General features: G+C 35.2%; 1 long non-coding RNA gene across 1 annotated transcript; it reads right to left on the minus strand.

Annotated features, from left to right (window-relative positions):
* Positions 1 to 10,440: 10,440 nt before the first annotated feature.
* On the minus strand, positions 10,441 to 15,163 carry LOC149080511 (uncharacterized). The gene is made up of 2 exons (XR_016193595.1): positions 15,026 to 15,163; positions 10,441 to 10,971 (listed from the first exon to the last, which is right to left on the minus strand). It is a non-coding gene; the product is annotated as an uncharacterized LOC149080511 (long non-coding RNA).
* Positions 15,164 to 16,123: the final 960 nt, after the last annotated feature.

Raw genomic sequence — 16,123 nt, forward strand, 5'->3', positions numbered from 1 at the left:
AAAGGGAAACGTTTCCGGGAAAAAATGACGAAAATTCTGCGAAATTTTAATTCGAAGGAATTGTAATATTTTATACCGTCTTTCAACAAATCCTTTTTCATGAGAGCGAAAGGGAAACGTTTCAGGGAAAAAATGACGAAAATTCTGCGAAATTTTAATTGGAAGAAATTGTAATATTTTATATCGCCCCTCAACAGATCCTTTTTCACGAGAGCGAAAGGGAAACGTTTCTGGGAAAAAATGACGAAAATTCTGCAAAATTTTAATTTGAAGGAATTGTAATATTTTATACCACCCCTCAACAGATCCTTTTTCACGAGAGTGAAAGGGAAACGTTTCCGGGAAAAAAAGAAAATTCTGTGAAATTTTAATTTTATGTAATATTTTATACCGCCCCTTAAGAGATTTGTTGGAAGAAGATATTTCATACTTTGCCTGGGTTGTGTTTAGGCATTCTATAGAATGACTAGTCATTCTATAGAATGCCTAGGCAAAGTATAGAATAAAACCGGTATTTCATACTTTGCCTGAAACGACCAGGCATTCTATACAATGCCTAGGCATTCTATAGAATGCCTGGATTTCATACTTTGCCGGTAACATATACATCTATGTAACAAGTGAATGAATGATTAAGATTCCTTTAGTCTGTCTCGAAAGTTAAGATACAGCACTTTTTTAAAAATAAGGAAAATATGAGTAAATTTAGTATTATCAGTGGATAATACCCCTGAAGCATCTCTACATTTCATAGGGGAAAAAAGTTTCTATGAAAAAGAATTTAATATTGAAAATACAAAAAACTGCTATCTTAAAAGTTTAGAGAGAATTCAAATTAACAAAAATTACAGGCTTTGAATAACTAATAGGCTTTTTACTTATTTTCTAATAGCCTCAAACACACAATCCTCCATAGATCTTATTCAATTCTGTAGGATTCCAATATCAATACTGTTTCATGCTTCCTCAATAGAGCTCTTCAGGCCATCAATTATTGAAATCTGTTTCCATTTGCATACACATTTCTCTTGTATGTCCCATACATTCTCAATAAGGTTTGAGTCATGACTCGTCGCTGGCCAATCGGAAATATACATTTTCATGATTATAGAGCTTTTTTATTATTGAGAAGCTATCCATTGAATAGACATGCTATAATATTGAAATGTGCAGTTTGATCCTCCTATATTCTCTGAAATTGGTAGCATTGTTCTTGAGGGTGTCCTTTTAAGAATCAAAACTTTGACGACCATTCCACAAGTTAAGGAAGCCTGACCACACACATTAAAAGCAACTGCAGCCCATATCATTACAGAGGCTCTACCTTGCTCTCTGCTGAAAAAGTTCCTGGTTCTTTTCTTAGGTTGTGCCAGTAGGATCATCTATCTTTACCACGTAAGCTCAATTTTTTCTGCAGCACTAAATGACACTGAGCTATATATTTCTGTAACACATGATTTTGTGCCTATTTCAGTCTCTCTTCACCTTTTTGTGCTTCCTTGTGAGAGGCTATTTTCTGACTATTCTTTTATGAATCATATCAAGCTTCTCTGATCTGCCTATATGAACTGTATTTATTGAAATTTTCACTCTGACAGCTTTTGTAGTTTCATGTTTGAAGCCAATCTTCAAACATCTTTGTCTTCCGTGAACTTGTACCATGTAGCCTACCACACAATGAGCTTTTAGTTTTTGGGGACACATAATGAATTCATACATGATAAATACTGCATTTTGACCTGCTTAAAGCAATTGCAATGCCTTTTACAGACTTTGTTTACTTCCAAATGAAGTAGTCAAATGATTTCATTGTACAAAGTATGTGACTACTATGTATGGGTGGGAATACAGGAGTATGTCCCCCCCCCCCCAGCATCAAAGGTGGAGTCGACTGATCTAATGTAAACTGAAGAGCCAAAAAAACTGGTAAAGGCATGTGTATGCAAATAAAGAGATATGGAACCAATCAGAGTACGGCGCTGCGGTCGGCAACGCGTATAAGTGTCTGGCATAGTTGTTAGATCGGTTACTGCTGTAATATGATACAATGGCAGGTTATCGAGATTTAAGTGAGTTTGAACGTCGTGTTATAGTCAGCGCACGAGAGATGGGACATAGCATCTCCGAGGTAGCGATGAAATTTGGATTTTCACGTACGACCATTTCACGAGTGTACCGTGAATATCGGGAATCCTGTAAAAAATTAAATCTACGACATTGCTGCGGCCGGAAAAAGATCATGCAAGAACTGGAACAACGACGACTGATGAGAATCATTAAACGTAACAGATGTGCAACCCTTCCGCAAATTGCTGCAGATTTCAATGCTGGGCCATCAACAAGTGTCAGCGTGCGAACCATTCAATGAAACATCATCGATATGGGCTTTCGGAGCCGAAGGCCCACTCATGTATCCTTGATGACTGCACGACACGAAGCTTTACGCCTCGCCTGGGCCCGACAACACGGACATTGGACTGTTGAGGACTGGAAACACGTTGCCTGGTCTGACAAGTCTCGGTTCCAATTGCTTCGAGCTGATGGACGTGTATGGGTATGGAGACATCCTCATGAATCCATGGACCCTACATGTCAACAGGGGACTGTTCAAGCTAGTGGAGGTTCTGTGATGGTACGGGGGCGAGTGCAGTTGGCGTGATATGGGACCCCTGATACGTCTAGATACGACTCTGACAGGTACGTAAGCATCCTGTCTGATCACCTGCACCCATTCATGTCCATTGTGCATTCCTATGGACTTGGACAATTTGAGCAGGACAGTGCGACACCCCACACGTTCAGAATTACTACAAAGTGGCTCCAGGAACTCTCTTCTGACTTTAGACACTTCCGCTGGCCACCTAAATCCCCAGACATGAGCATTATTGAACATATCTGGGATGCCTTGCAACGTGCTGTTCAGAAGAGATCTCCACCCCCTCTTACTCCTACGGATTTATGGACAGCCCTGCAGGATTCATGGTGTCAATTACCTCCAGCACTACTTCAGACATTAGTCGAGTCCATGCCACGTGGTGTTGCAGCACTTCTGCGGGCTCGCGGGAGCCCTACACGATATTAGGCAGTTTTACCAGTTTTTTTGGCTCTTCAGTGTATATGTGTATAGACAACATCGTGCCCCTCCCCCCAGATTTCTAAGTCTATCTCCACCTATTGCTACTATAGCAATTTTTCTTTAAAGAAAATCAGTCTGATAGTTTTTCTCCTTTATAATATCATGCCCTTGATGCACCATACGGATGCAATCTGTACGTGTTTTTTTTTAATTTTTGAGATCTTATTTTCATCCGGTCTATTGTCATGTTTAGCTTCTCTTTCGTCAATAACCCAACATCTCCCAGCACAGCATTCGCAATAATTGCAGCTGATCTGCAATTATTGTGTTCAACAGTTCCTCTTGCTTGTGATAGAACTTGCAACACACCAGTTCTACCACAAGCAAGAGTAACATTTGACTATTTAGTTCTCATCTGAGAGGATGATGGTAGGACTCCAAAAGCAAATTAAGTACTTGCTTCGGCACTGATTGATGGACCAGCTTCAGTACTGGTAGATGGAAATGCTAACTTAACGGTAAACTGTGCTTTTTCTCATATAGATCACTTTCCTCAGAATCGTTGGATATAGATGAATTTTCAATGGTTGATTAAGTCAGTTTATGCCGTTTCTTCTTGAGATGGATTTCAAATGGGATACCATTTTCATTTTCCTTTGTTCATTGTTTTTAATTTTTTTTTGTTAGGACATCTACTTGATCAATGGCCATCTTGCATGTACTTCTTTGATCTTGCAAGAAATCTTGCTCTAAATTTGGGACCTTTCTCAACTTGTCACACTTAAAGTCTTCAAAATCATATTTTCATGCTGCAATGTCAAACAATTTCCGTGTTTCGCACTGAAAAGATTTCAAGTTCAACTTGAAAGTTTGAGAATCTTTTCTTGCTTTCATATTTTTCTGAAGATTCTTGTATTTACAGTAAATGTCTTTGAAACTTTTACATATCTGTTGGTGAGAAACCGTAGGAATTGAAGCAGTTTTCCAAATATTTTCAGTCTTTGGCACGATAATTTCAAGAATATCTGCAATAGCTGGATCTTTTCTTGATTGTTGGCCTTCATATTGCGTTGAGTCAGCAAATAACTAAGCTTAACATCACCATAGGTGGGCGAGACCAGAGAATCCCACTCTTTAGGATTTCCTAAAATGTCACAATAATGAAAGTTTCTGGTCATCATTTTGACTGCTATACACCCTCTCAGTTAAGGGGTAAGATTGCAAATGAATACTGAAAACAAGGGGAAAACATTGAGGTCACTGAATGAATCATGTGTTCAGAGGAATAGGAAAGCCTCCTCTGCGGTATCATGTTACAGAATTCCACATGTGCATAAAACTTCAGGGGCGTTGAGGAACCTCAACAAGTTTGAATTTTGGGGGGAAAAAAAGGAATGCATTTCTTTACAAAGGCATATTTTAAATTCTATTACTATGGCAATTTCGAAAAAAACATTTTTTGTTCCACCCTAATATTCATGTCAATTTTCAAATCATTCTGACAATCGTTCTCGATATTGTAAATCATTGCTAATTAATCTGCATTATTTGTGCTTCATTAAATACATTATATTCATCTAATTTTTATTATTTTTTGCAAAATAGCTTCCTAATTAAGTATATTGAAAGTAACTGGAGAAAAACCTTTATACATTATATGATTAATAGCATTTTAAAAGAATTTTTAAACACACCATTGAGTTAAGCAAAAAATAATTAAATTGCAAAAGTTGGTTTTTGTTAAAATTTAAGAAATATTTATTGATTAATTAATATGGGAATAGTGTTAATTACATTAATAAACATTTTATTTTAATTAATTATTTTAGAAGTTTGAATGATTTTTCAGAAATGTTATTGTTTTTAATGTTAATACTATTTTAAAACAAAAAAACTGGTTTAAACCAAAAAAACTTGTTTTTTTCACCAACCCTGTGTTGCAATAAATGTAATGTATCGGTTATTATGCATAATTTGCCAATCGTCTCCATGAGTTTGATAAATTTATCACTTGTCAGCCATTATGCATGACGCTGTGGTGGTTGAGTGGTCATAGTGATGCACTCACATTGTGAGGACCCGAATTCGAACCCCACAGTCGTTACAGTCGTAGAAGAAGTTGAAGTTGGCTTTCTGTGGTTCCCAACTTTAAGGTGCGAATGCGAGTTGATCTCGTTAAAAGGTCTCGCCACAGAGAGCAACAGGCCTGAAATGACACAATTATTGAATCATTACACTTCACTCATAGTTTGAAAACTTGATGGCATATAGCAGCACTATAGCAAGTATTACACAGAAACAAACTTCACATTAGGTCCACAAACACACACTCAGTTTCCGGTATATATAAAAACTGATGTCACTTCAAAATCCTGCCAAATTCATCAAACGTACACAAAACCTATAACTTGGCATTTTTGAAACTAATGGTATAACCCTGAGGATAAATCGAGAAAAACAAACCAGTTTTCTTTTTCCTTTTGTATATGCACTTTTTAAATTTGTATCGTTAAATATAAAAATATGCAATTTTGATCGAAGCAAAAAACAGTGTGTTAATTTGATTTGTCTCATTTAAAGAAATAAAGTTACACTAACAATTTTCAGACAAGATATTTTTTCCAGTTCCAAGTTAAAAGTTTCCAAAGATTTACATATTGCATCCATGCAATGTTGTCTTAACCCATGGGTTCACCCGAGCACTCAATAGAAGAGGGCTTCACAAAAATGAGGTATAGTTGAAATATTCGAGGAGTATGCATGTAAATTTGCCTGGTAGAGCCTCAGAAAAATCACTTGGGGCGGGGCCCATGGTGCTCTTAAGACGGTCCTGCATTCATGACGGGGGTGGGGCTGACAGGTGTCTAGCCCTGGAAACTTGAGCCAATTATTTTTTTTCATGCTATAAATTCACAAAAGAAGGGCCTGTTCTAAGTCTGCCTTAGGGGGCTCACCAAAGATCCCAGCCTAGGGGTCCTGCTATAGATGTGGGGACCATAGTTGTTCAACCACTTTTGATTGTAATTCTGAAACGTAATTTAACACAATACACTTGTTGAATGAAATTGATCACTGTTACAAATTGTCACAATAAAGGCTAACAAATAAACTTTTTAAATTTTGAAGACATCTTATTTATGTTAAGAGTGTGTGTATGAAACAATACTGAAAACCATAATTAGAACGACGAACAGCAAAGAGATGGCTTTTGAAAAACTAAGGAAAGTTGGGGAAAAAACAGCATTAAATTTAATGTTTTTTCCCCCCCCCAAATTTCTCATTTTCGAATTCAAATATCTCAATGAATATTGCACTTAGAAACATGGTTTTTTTTCCCCCCGCAAGAGAGACTAAAAATTTTCTAATTGATTACAAATGTGTTTAGTTTTGGCGTTCCATACTTGATTGTGTATAAATGACTGAATATATGTTGCAATAAAATATGTAAACATATTTAGTATAATTCTGGGAGTAATATTCTGTGATAAAAGTGATAAATCTGTTATGCATAATCAATTAATTACTCCAAATTACTGGGCATTACCCCACTATCCAAATTCTGGTAAAATTGAAAATTATTGGCAGTAGAATGGAAGCCTGAGTAGAAAAAAGAATAGGAAATCTAATTTTGGCAATGTTTGACAAAACTGTTGCATTAGTTTCATGCTGAAAAGTGCCGAAATTGCATTGATCAATGACACCTTGATTAAGCAAAAAACAGCAAATCGTCAAAGATTTAGAAAACTAAAAAATTTTTTGTTTCAAAAGGATGGTTATGCAGTAGGCAGCTAAGGAACAATTTGATGGTCAAGATATTGCACCAGGTTTGTTGTGAATCGTTACAATTCTTAGTGAGTACAGTATGGAGGACATTTTCAATTGTGATGAAACAGCTTGGTTATGCAAAACTATGCCTAATAGGACTATTGCTGGAATAAAAAATAAAAGATTAATGGATTCAAGAAGAATAAAATTGTTTAACATGTGTTAACAAAACAGGTCGGGAAAAGCTTCAGCCTCTTAATTTGCAAAATCAAAATGCCTTGTGTTTGAGTAATGTAAAATATTATCCTGTGTTGCATACACCTATTTTAAAAGATCTTGAACGGAAAGAAATACTTTCAAAAATTTACTTACTAAACTAGTCTTAGACATGAAAATATTGTGGGATGTCTGACAACCATAGCCCCATCCTGATGTTTCACTTATTTTAGCACCTCTGTGTAGAAGTAGAGTGGTAATATTTTTTTGTATTACATTGTATGTTTGCAATTGTACACTGTAATGCCCATCAAATTAGAAACTTGCGAGTTGAATGGTATTACTATCCCAGGTGCAACTTAATTCAGCTTTTCACTATGACTAATACTTCACTAAACACCAACTCTGGCCATATCGCTATATTGCTATTTACTGCCATTAATGAGATGGGTTGGAAATTAAGGCACTGTCTATCGGTGGTCGCCTGAAGTTCGTTAGGGAAAATATCTTATTTATATCCTCCCTCGGATTCGAACCCAGGACCGTGGCAGCAACCATCATGGTGGTAGACGAGCATCTTACCACCACGCCACTCGGGTGCTATTTTCACTATGACAGAGTCCTGACGCAGGGTCATATAATTAAGGTAAAAGATAATAATAAGTCTTTGTTGGATGTAAACCGCTAAATGCTATGGGCAACCACAACTGCCGTCACTTTTTGTGGCTGGTTTTGTGGACATTTCAAAGGAAGATGCTTAGTGGAGGAGAAAACCTTCTGTTCCGTCATTATTCTATGGCCTTTGTATTGAAAGCCATAAATTATTGCTTGCCCGAGGAGGATTACTGGACCCAGTCATAATGAGAAGGGGCCCTTAATGTTACCGATTTGGGGACTCTGTAGCCCAGGTCGATAAGATACTCGCCTAAAGTACCAAAGGATGTTTGGAGGTGTTGCGAGTTTGATACCAGATTTGCTCTTGTCAGAAAAACTCCTGACACTGGTACAACAGAACATGACCACAAAAAAAGATTGCTCTACCACAGGGACTCCCACATCAAGGGGTTAGCGCGCCAACCTTTTGGTGAGTATAAAACAGGCTGCCTGTTTTATACTCACCACCATTCTTTGCCTGTCGGAATCTGCAATAAATTGTAATTAGCCCTTGTGTGCAGAAAATGACTGTGGTGATACAAAAATGATCGAATGAGTTACTGATTTGGGAATTCTTATGGACCAGCTGCTTAGGTTTTCTGAAAATCTTTTATTGGTGGTCAAAAAAGCGAATAGAATACTTGGTTTCATTCATAAAAAGGTCTCTTCATGGTCTTCTAAAGTCATTTTTCCACTTTTCCAAGGCTTAGTGTGTCCTGCACTGGAGTATGCTGTTAGGTTTTGGAGACCATACTTACAGAGGGACATAGATTTAGTTGAGAGAGTGCAGAGAAGAGCTACACGTACTCTTGTTGGCACACAAGGCTTGAGCTATGTAGAAAGAAGATTTTTTGAATATTTTTAGGTTGGGGAATATGATTGAAATGTTTAAAATTTTCATTGGGATGGTTAGGATGGACCACGAGTTATTAATTTACTGCCAATCAAGTGCTCCGACAAGGGGACACCAGGATCATTTATTAAGAGATGGTATTTTTTCTGCCCGAAATATACTGAGAAATTGAATTTTCTGGATGTTATGCCGAAACTAATATTTGGAAAGAAAAGTGATTTGTCTCCTCTGGGAATTGAACCTGGGTCCCCATGCATACCGGGCAAGTGCACTAACCAATACACCAGAGACACAGGAATTGAAAGATGTATTGGTTAGCGCATTTGCCTGGTATGCAAGGGGACCCAGGTTTGATTCGCAGAGGAGACAAATTACTTTTCTTTCCAAATATTAATTTCGGCTTAACATTCAGAAAATTCAATTTCCCAGGATCATTTAGTTAGGGACAATTCCAGATTGTGGTGTCACAGGGAGTTTTTCACTAATAGGATTGTTAATAAGTGGAATAGCTTACCTCCAGGGGTAGTGAACTCTAACACAATTGATATGTTTAAAAACAAGTATGATAAACATACTTAGTTAAGACAACCATAATCTTTTTTTATGGGCAGTGTGTATTATATACAGTAAAACTTCCTCTAATGGCCACCTCCGAACAACGGTAATCTCTGAATAGTGGCCACATTTTGTTGGAACCAAATGCGTCCCATAATCTTAATATCACAAGTAACCTCCAAACAATGGACACTTTGGACATGGAGTTGAAAAAAATACACATATCGCTATGAGGAAAATAATTTTCAAGGGAGTTTTTTTCCTTCCCTCGAACTCTATGGGGAAAAGCGATGCACGTAATGTGTACTTTCTTTTCCGGGGTACAAATGCTAGATGGGTATATTGAAAGCTGTGGAGAAAGAAAAGCTGCCACCAAGTTGCATCATCTAAAGATCATCTAAATCATCTGAAAATGTTTTGCAGTCCACTTAATTGAATTGGGAATGTGCCACTGGTCAGGTAAGTGATCTGGAACAGCGCCAAGGTCACGTAAATGATCTTGAACAGCACCCAGGTCACTTAAATGATCTTGAACAGCACCCAGGTCACTTAAATGATTTGTAAATGTGCTGTGGGTGATTGAAGTGATCTGAGAATGTGCCGTTTAGTTGATTCTTACAGAATTAGGTTTGAGATTGCAGACTACATTAGATGACCCCAACTCATTTGGCTCGCGCATCATGAGTTTAATATGTATGGTCTAGTTTATCTTGGGGTGGGAACAAAGAACTGTTTGGGCTAGAACAGACTTGGTCCATGCCAGTTTCCCTTATTTCTGTTGCGTTCTACCTTCACTGCAAGCTTAAATTTTAGGATGCCAATATAGCACTGTAGCTGGATTAATCAATTATTATATTTTCAATGTAATAATATATTAGAATATAAGCAATTATATAATTATTGTAATCAATTACAGAATGGATATTATTTTACATGTTATATAGATCGCAAATTTTAATTTTTTTTCAGAAATATAAAATGGCCACTCCCCCTGGTGATCACGTAAATCAATCAACCCAATAACGGCCACCTCCGAATAGTGGTCACGTTAGTGGCCGATGTTGGAAGGTTTTACTGTATTATTAGTTATTATAAATCTTCCTGGTTGGTGATATATGCTTTTAATGAAGTTCATTTTCCCTATTATAGTGTAACCTCGTTAAAATGACGCTCGATACTACAATATTTTTTCAAGTATTGTTTGAAAATGTTACACTGCCTCTTGATATAGTGATAATCCCTCTACAGCGATATTTTTTCTTATTCCGCAGAGTATCGTTATATCGAGATTTAACTATATATACTGTACATTTCTCGCTCATTTATAGGCAAAAGAAAGCATTTATTGGCTCCACAATGAATATATATCAACACTGTAACGGGGTATTAGGGATTATGCAACAACATTTTTTTTTTTTTCAAGTGTCCAGTGACTAGATTGTCTGAAATTTAATTTTCTTTCTTATTATGGATTTAAGTTTCAACGTTTTTCTACAGGATTTTTATATTTGATATGAAGTTTTTTCCGAACAACATTCAGTCTACGTAGAGTTTCACGGCATTATATAATACTTGATAATTGCACTTTCTTCCAAGTTTTACGTTGCTCTTTCGCAGACGTTGCACGTGACTTATCATTTTGTGGTATCACTAAAGGATCTCAGCACACTTTATCGGAGCAGTTTGATGCAGTTTTCCAATGCATTCTTTTCAGTTTAATCTAACAGCTTTTTTCTATGGGTGTTTTTTCATCACAGTTTTCAAAATAACTACAGCATAGGAAATCTATGAGAGCCACACACACATTATGATGATGCGCAAAAATATGTATGAATAGTGCACCTTGAATTTCCTAGAAAGTCGAAAATAACAGTAGTCAATGATTTTAATTACATAAGTATCAATATTATATCTTATGAATAAATTTTAATTGTACAATGAATTGGAAAATATCTTCATTTTTATTCATGAAATCTATTTATACAACATGAAATGATTTATACTTCACACATATAAAAAACTTATTATAAAATATATCGATTCTATATTTTAAAATGTATGTATGGAAGGAAACAAAATATGATGTAAATTATTAATGACATGTATGAAATACGATACATTATAAATGCAAACGTTTCAGTAGCCTATTTGAGCTTCATTTCACTGGGGTGGCATGTTCCGCAACTCGATGCATTTCACAGATTTATTTTTTCTTTTGATGAAATTTACTTTCTGGGATGATTTACTGACCAAATAAAAACAAAAACTATCAAAAAAATGGGATATTTGTCAAAATTTTAATTGCATTAACGATGATAACTACTTTTCATGGTTTATCTCAATGTATTGTCGCATTCAGTTATTCTTATATAATTGAAATTTTACACTTAGCATAAATTACATATGTTGTTATAGGATTCTATACACGCATTTGAAAAAAAAAACCCCTCGTACATATACAGATGTACCGGCTTATAACAAAGTTGGAAAAAACAGTGAATGTATTCGTTATACACGAATTTCATTGTATCCGTACCTGCTTCAAAAAGGATGCGATTAAGCAAATAACACATTTTGCACGTACGATATGTATTTTTTAGTAATCTGAGCACTTAAAATAAATAGATTAAAATGTATTTTAATGAAGATTAAAAATTTAATTAAAATCTCACATAATTGGATACATCAACAAAAATATGTGGCAATTGTTTTTTTTTCTTGATATGATTGTGGATGTCAAACATTTTGCATTTAAATCATTTTTGCCATATAAGCATGCAAAATATTATGTCTTTTCTTTTAGTAAGTATGTAAATACCGTAAAAAAAAGAGGGGTCCAATTTTTTTTCTTCTGAAGGGGAGGGGGTTGAAGTTTTTTCCTGAAAATAACACTATAATGTCCCTTGGCCTAATCCAAAATATCAAACTTTGAGAATATATTTTTTCTATATTTTCTGTGGTATTTATCAACGTAATATTGGTGAGCTGTGCAATTAAAATGAATTTGGTTCAAATTTGCATGAGGGAAATAGTTCTGATGTATTTTTTGCTACTCCTGAACACAAACTTTTCTTACTCCTGTAAGCAAAAAATTTCCATTCTGAAATTTCAATATTTTTTACAAACCAACGTCTGTCTGTATGATTTTTTGTTCTTTCGAACTTCACAAAAAAGGAAAAAAAATCTTGCATAGTAAACAAAATTAAGATGTTGGAAAAAACAGTAAACTTTGAAACAAATGAAACATGTAGCACAATGTTTCAAAAGGCCACATCATATGTTTTAAAATAGAGCGAATGGTGGAGTAAAGCGTTTCTATGGTAGAGTACATTTTGCATGATCTCTTATTGCTTTCAAAAGAGAAAAAAAAACCATTCTGAGCCTAATTTAGTGGCGTTAAATTTATGTTTTAAACAAATAAAAGTTCCCTATCACAGACAAAAACCACCTGTTACAAATTACTGAAAAGAAAAATTAACGAACTTTTGACTTTGTAGCCGCACCAATTTCCCCAAAATTTGCATACATATGTAAGCTGAGAAGCTTTTTTTTTCATGATTTCATAATAACCTTACCTAGAAATTTTGATGTTAACTGCCTAAGCCTGAATTCGGGAAGTTCCCGAACTGGCCGGCCAACAATAACCAAATTTTGGGATTTTGCTGGCCACTATACATTGATCCCTATGTATGGGATATCGGTATCCCTAGATATCTCTTAATCTCTAAGATATCAATATTCCGATTCTTTTGATCGTTAGCGTAGGAGGCGATGGACTTGGAAGTCTGGGGGCACGATGATGATGATGTCAATTCATATATACATTAGATCAGTCGACTCCACCTTTGGCACTGGGGGGGGGCACCCCCTGTATCTCCTCCCATGATTGCTGTCACTAACTATAATTATAAATGGTCACAATTTTCACAAAACAATACGGCAACATGGCACTGCCCCAAAATTATAGGAATCGATACATAGGGGCCGGCCAAAGCATGAAATTCAGACATTGGTCAGACAAACTTCCCAATTTTGGGCTTTGCCACTAATTTATAAATATATATATATATGCAGACCAAAAAAGAAATATCGTATATAGGGGTTATCATTATATTGAGCAGTTATGTCTGCAGCAGTTTAACATTAGAATATTGACATTTCCACACAAAACTTTAAAAAATATCATTGTAGAAGGATTTATCGATTATGGTTGTAGTAAGATTTCACTGTATATAAAAGATTTGTAATATGAAATTAAAACACTTAAAAAAAATACAGCCATTCTGTGAAATTAACAAATAGTATGAAATATGCAAGCCACAAGCTAAATTTATGTAACTTGAAATAAATTCTAAAAAAGTAAATTCTGAAAAAAAATTCAATTTTATCTTCTAGCCAATAAACTTTTTGTTGGATTTTAGTGAATTGCATACTCTTATTTACGTGTTTATATACAGTGGAATCTCGCTACAATGATACTCGATACAACGATAAATCCCTCTACAAAGATACTCGATACAACGATAAATCCCTCTACAATGATACTCGGTACAACGATAAATCCCTTTACAATGATACTCAATACAACGATAAATCCTTCTACAATGATATTCGATACAACGATAAATCCCTCTACAATGATATTTTTTCATCTTATTTAGCAATGGCTATAGCCTAATATTAAACTGCTGCCTCATGATATATAGCGATAATCCCTCTACAACAATATTTTTTGATGGTCTCCAGAATCTTGTTGTATCGAGATTTCGCTGCATTTAAAATTTAAAAAAAAAACAATATTTTTCAAAGACTTTTTACATGTTGCGAATATAAGTGGGGAAAAAACACAGTTCCCCCTTAGAAAGATAAATAGTTTCTCTCTCTCTCTCTGTACTACCCCTCTCTAATACCATTCTAACAAAATTACATTTTTACTTTCAAGGTACCAGTAAAAAAAAGTCGCACCTTCTATACAGACAGTATTTATTGTGTTGGTCTAAAACTAATTCATTGTTGACTGACAATAACTGTTCAACCAAGAGCTTTATTCATTTGAACGAGCTTTTACAACATGGCGATTAGGAGGTGTTGGACGTGTCAGTTAAGGTACAATAGGTCAAGGGAGAAGGAACAAGGATAGCTCAAGGGATCTTCCATGACCCATATGTTCGTCACCACCGCTCAAGGATTGAAAACAGCTGGACCCATATATTTGTCACCACCACTCAAGGATTGGAAACAATTTGATCCATATATTCGTCATTCCCACTTGACTAGTTAAAAGAAACTTCCTGCTATAAAACAATCTTAATCACATTGATAGTGTTCTTTTAATTTGAAGTATTTTTGAAAAAGTACAAAAAAGGTGTGCATTTTGATTAGACGTGTGAAAAAATGTTTTGCATTTTTCAGGAGATATAAGTCTTTTTAATTTTGAAACTTAATATTTTAAAAAAAATCGATCCCATTAAAATTTTGAAAATAAAATGTTATTTATACATGTTCATAACTTACCATTTAAAATTAGAAACAATTTTTTTTTAATGAAAATTTTATAAATGAGTGCACACACACACACACACAATAAGAGTAAGACTTTTCATAATGTGTATAGTATATGCATACTACTAATTAGCCGACCAAAATTTTGAAATGTTGTTTTCGAAGTTCCCCTCATATATCAATAAGTTTGAACATTTACAAAAACTTTATGATAATGTTTAGAGCAGCAACCAATTTCCCTTTGAATTAGATTGGTAATATCAGTAGTACAGGGAATAAAAAATATTTCTAAAACATAGTTGTTTAGTTTTTTTGTGCATTGCCTGTGTATCCTTTTATTTTAAATACAAATTCTAATAAGTTATATTATATAAATAAAAAGTCGCTGAAGTCAAATATATTGCCTTATTTTTCAAAAATATTAGCTTGGGAGCAAAAACTTCTAGAAATACTTGTTGACAGAGAATTTGAAACCTTTTTCTCATCTTTTTCATATTTAATTCATTAATTTAATACTCAGTGTTTTGGTATACCATAACTAGGTAATAATTGTAATAAAAAAAAATAAAAATTCATCATGAACTTTTCCTTCCAATTGTATCAAAATACATATTGGTTGCGAGTTTTAAATGCTTGAGTAAACGAAGCGTGTACTCGCTAGGACCCGGGTTGTGACTTCACGAAGATATGTTTCAGGCCTATAGTATCCCCGCCCCCATGCGTATAAAAGGATATCCGAGAGAAACTGACGTCTAGCGCTCGCGATTACTAGGTGTTGATTCTGAGAGCGCATTAGAGATAAATAGATGTTCGAGAATTGATATATTTAATTACGAACGGGGGGGGGGGGTCTTGGGGCAGTGCGACCGGTGCAATTGCACCGGGCGCCGAAACTCAAATATACATTACTAGAAAAATATCTTTAAGATACGTATTTATAAAAAAAAATAACTATAAAATATACATGAAAAATGACCGAGATGAGAATTTTTTTTCCCAAAAAAACAAAAGTTTGAGTGTCTGTAATATTACGGTTATTTTTCGAAAAGAAAATAATCGAAGGGCAGTGCACCTATATACTTACAGTACATAGCAATTTTGGTCAGATAAAAATACTCTCTCTCGAGCTCTTTTCGTTTACCCCTGCAGGAGATTTCTCTGTTGTGCCGTAAAAAATAAAAAAAAATGGAGGAATCGCGTCCTCTCGATCACCCAATTTTTCTACTAACGAGAGAAAAAGTGTTTTACTGTGTTGTGGGGAGTATTGCAGGAATTGAAGGTGTCTTCTGATGTGGGAAAGATTTAGAGCTAGAGGTCTTCCATGCCTCTTTTTTCCCGACTTGTATTAAAAACGCAGAATCGAATCGCCAATACAGTACAGTATTTCGAAAAAAAAATATTTAAGGAAAAAATGAATTAAAACCTATATGACCATCTATTTGCTGACCATTTTAAATAGGAATCCTGCACTTGGGCCTCGTTCCTACCTGTCACACGAGGAG

This window comes from Pholcus phalangioides, unplaced genomic scaffold (assembly GCF_987345545.1).
Source record: "Pholcus phalangioides strain wild (caught in Gottingen) unplaced genomic scaffold, Ppha-v1.0 ptg000011l_1, whole genome shotgun sequence".
Lineage (NCBI taxonomy): Eukaryota > Metazoa > Arthropoda > Arachnida > Araneae > Pholcidae > Pholcus > Pholcus phalangioides.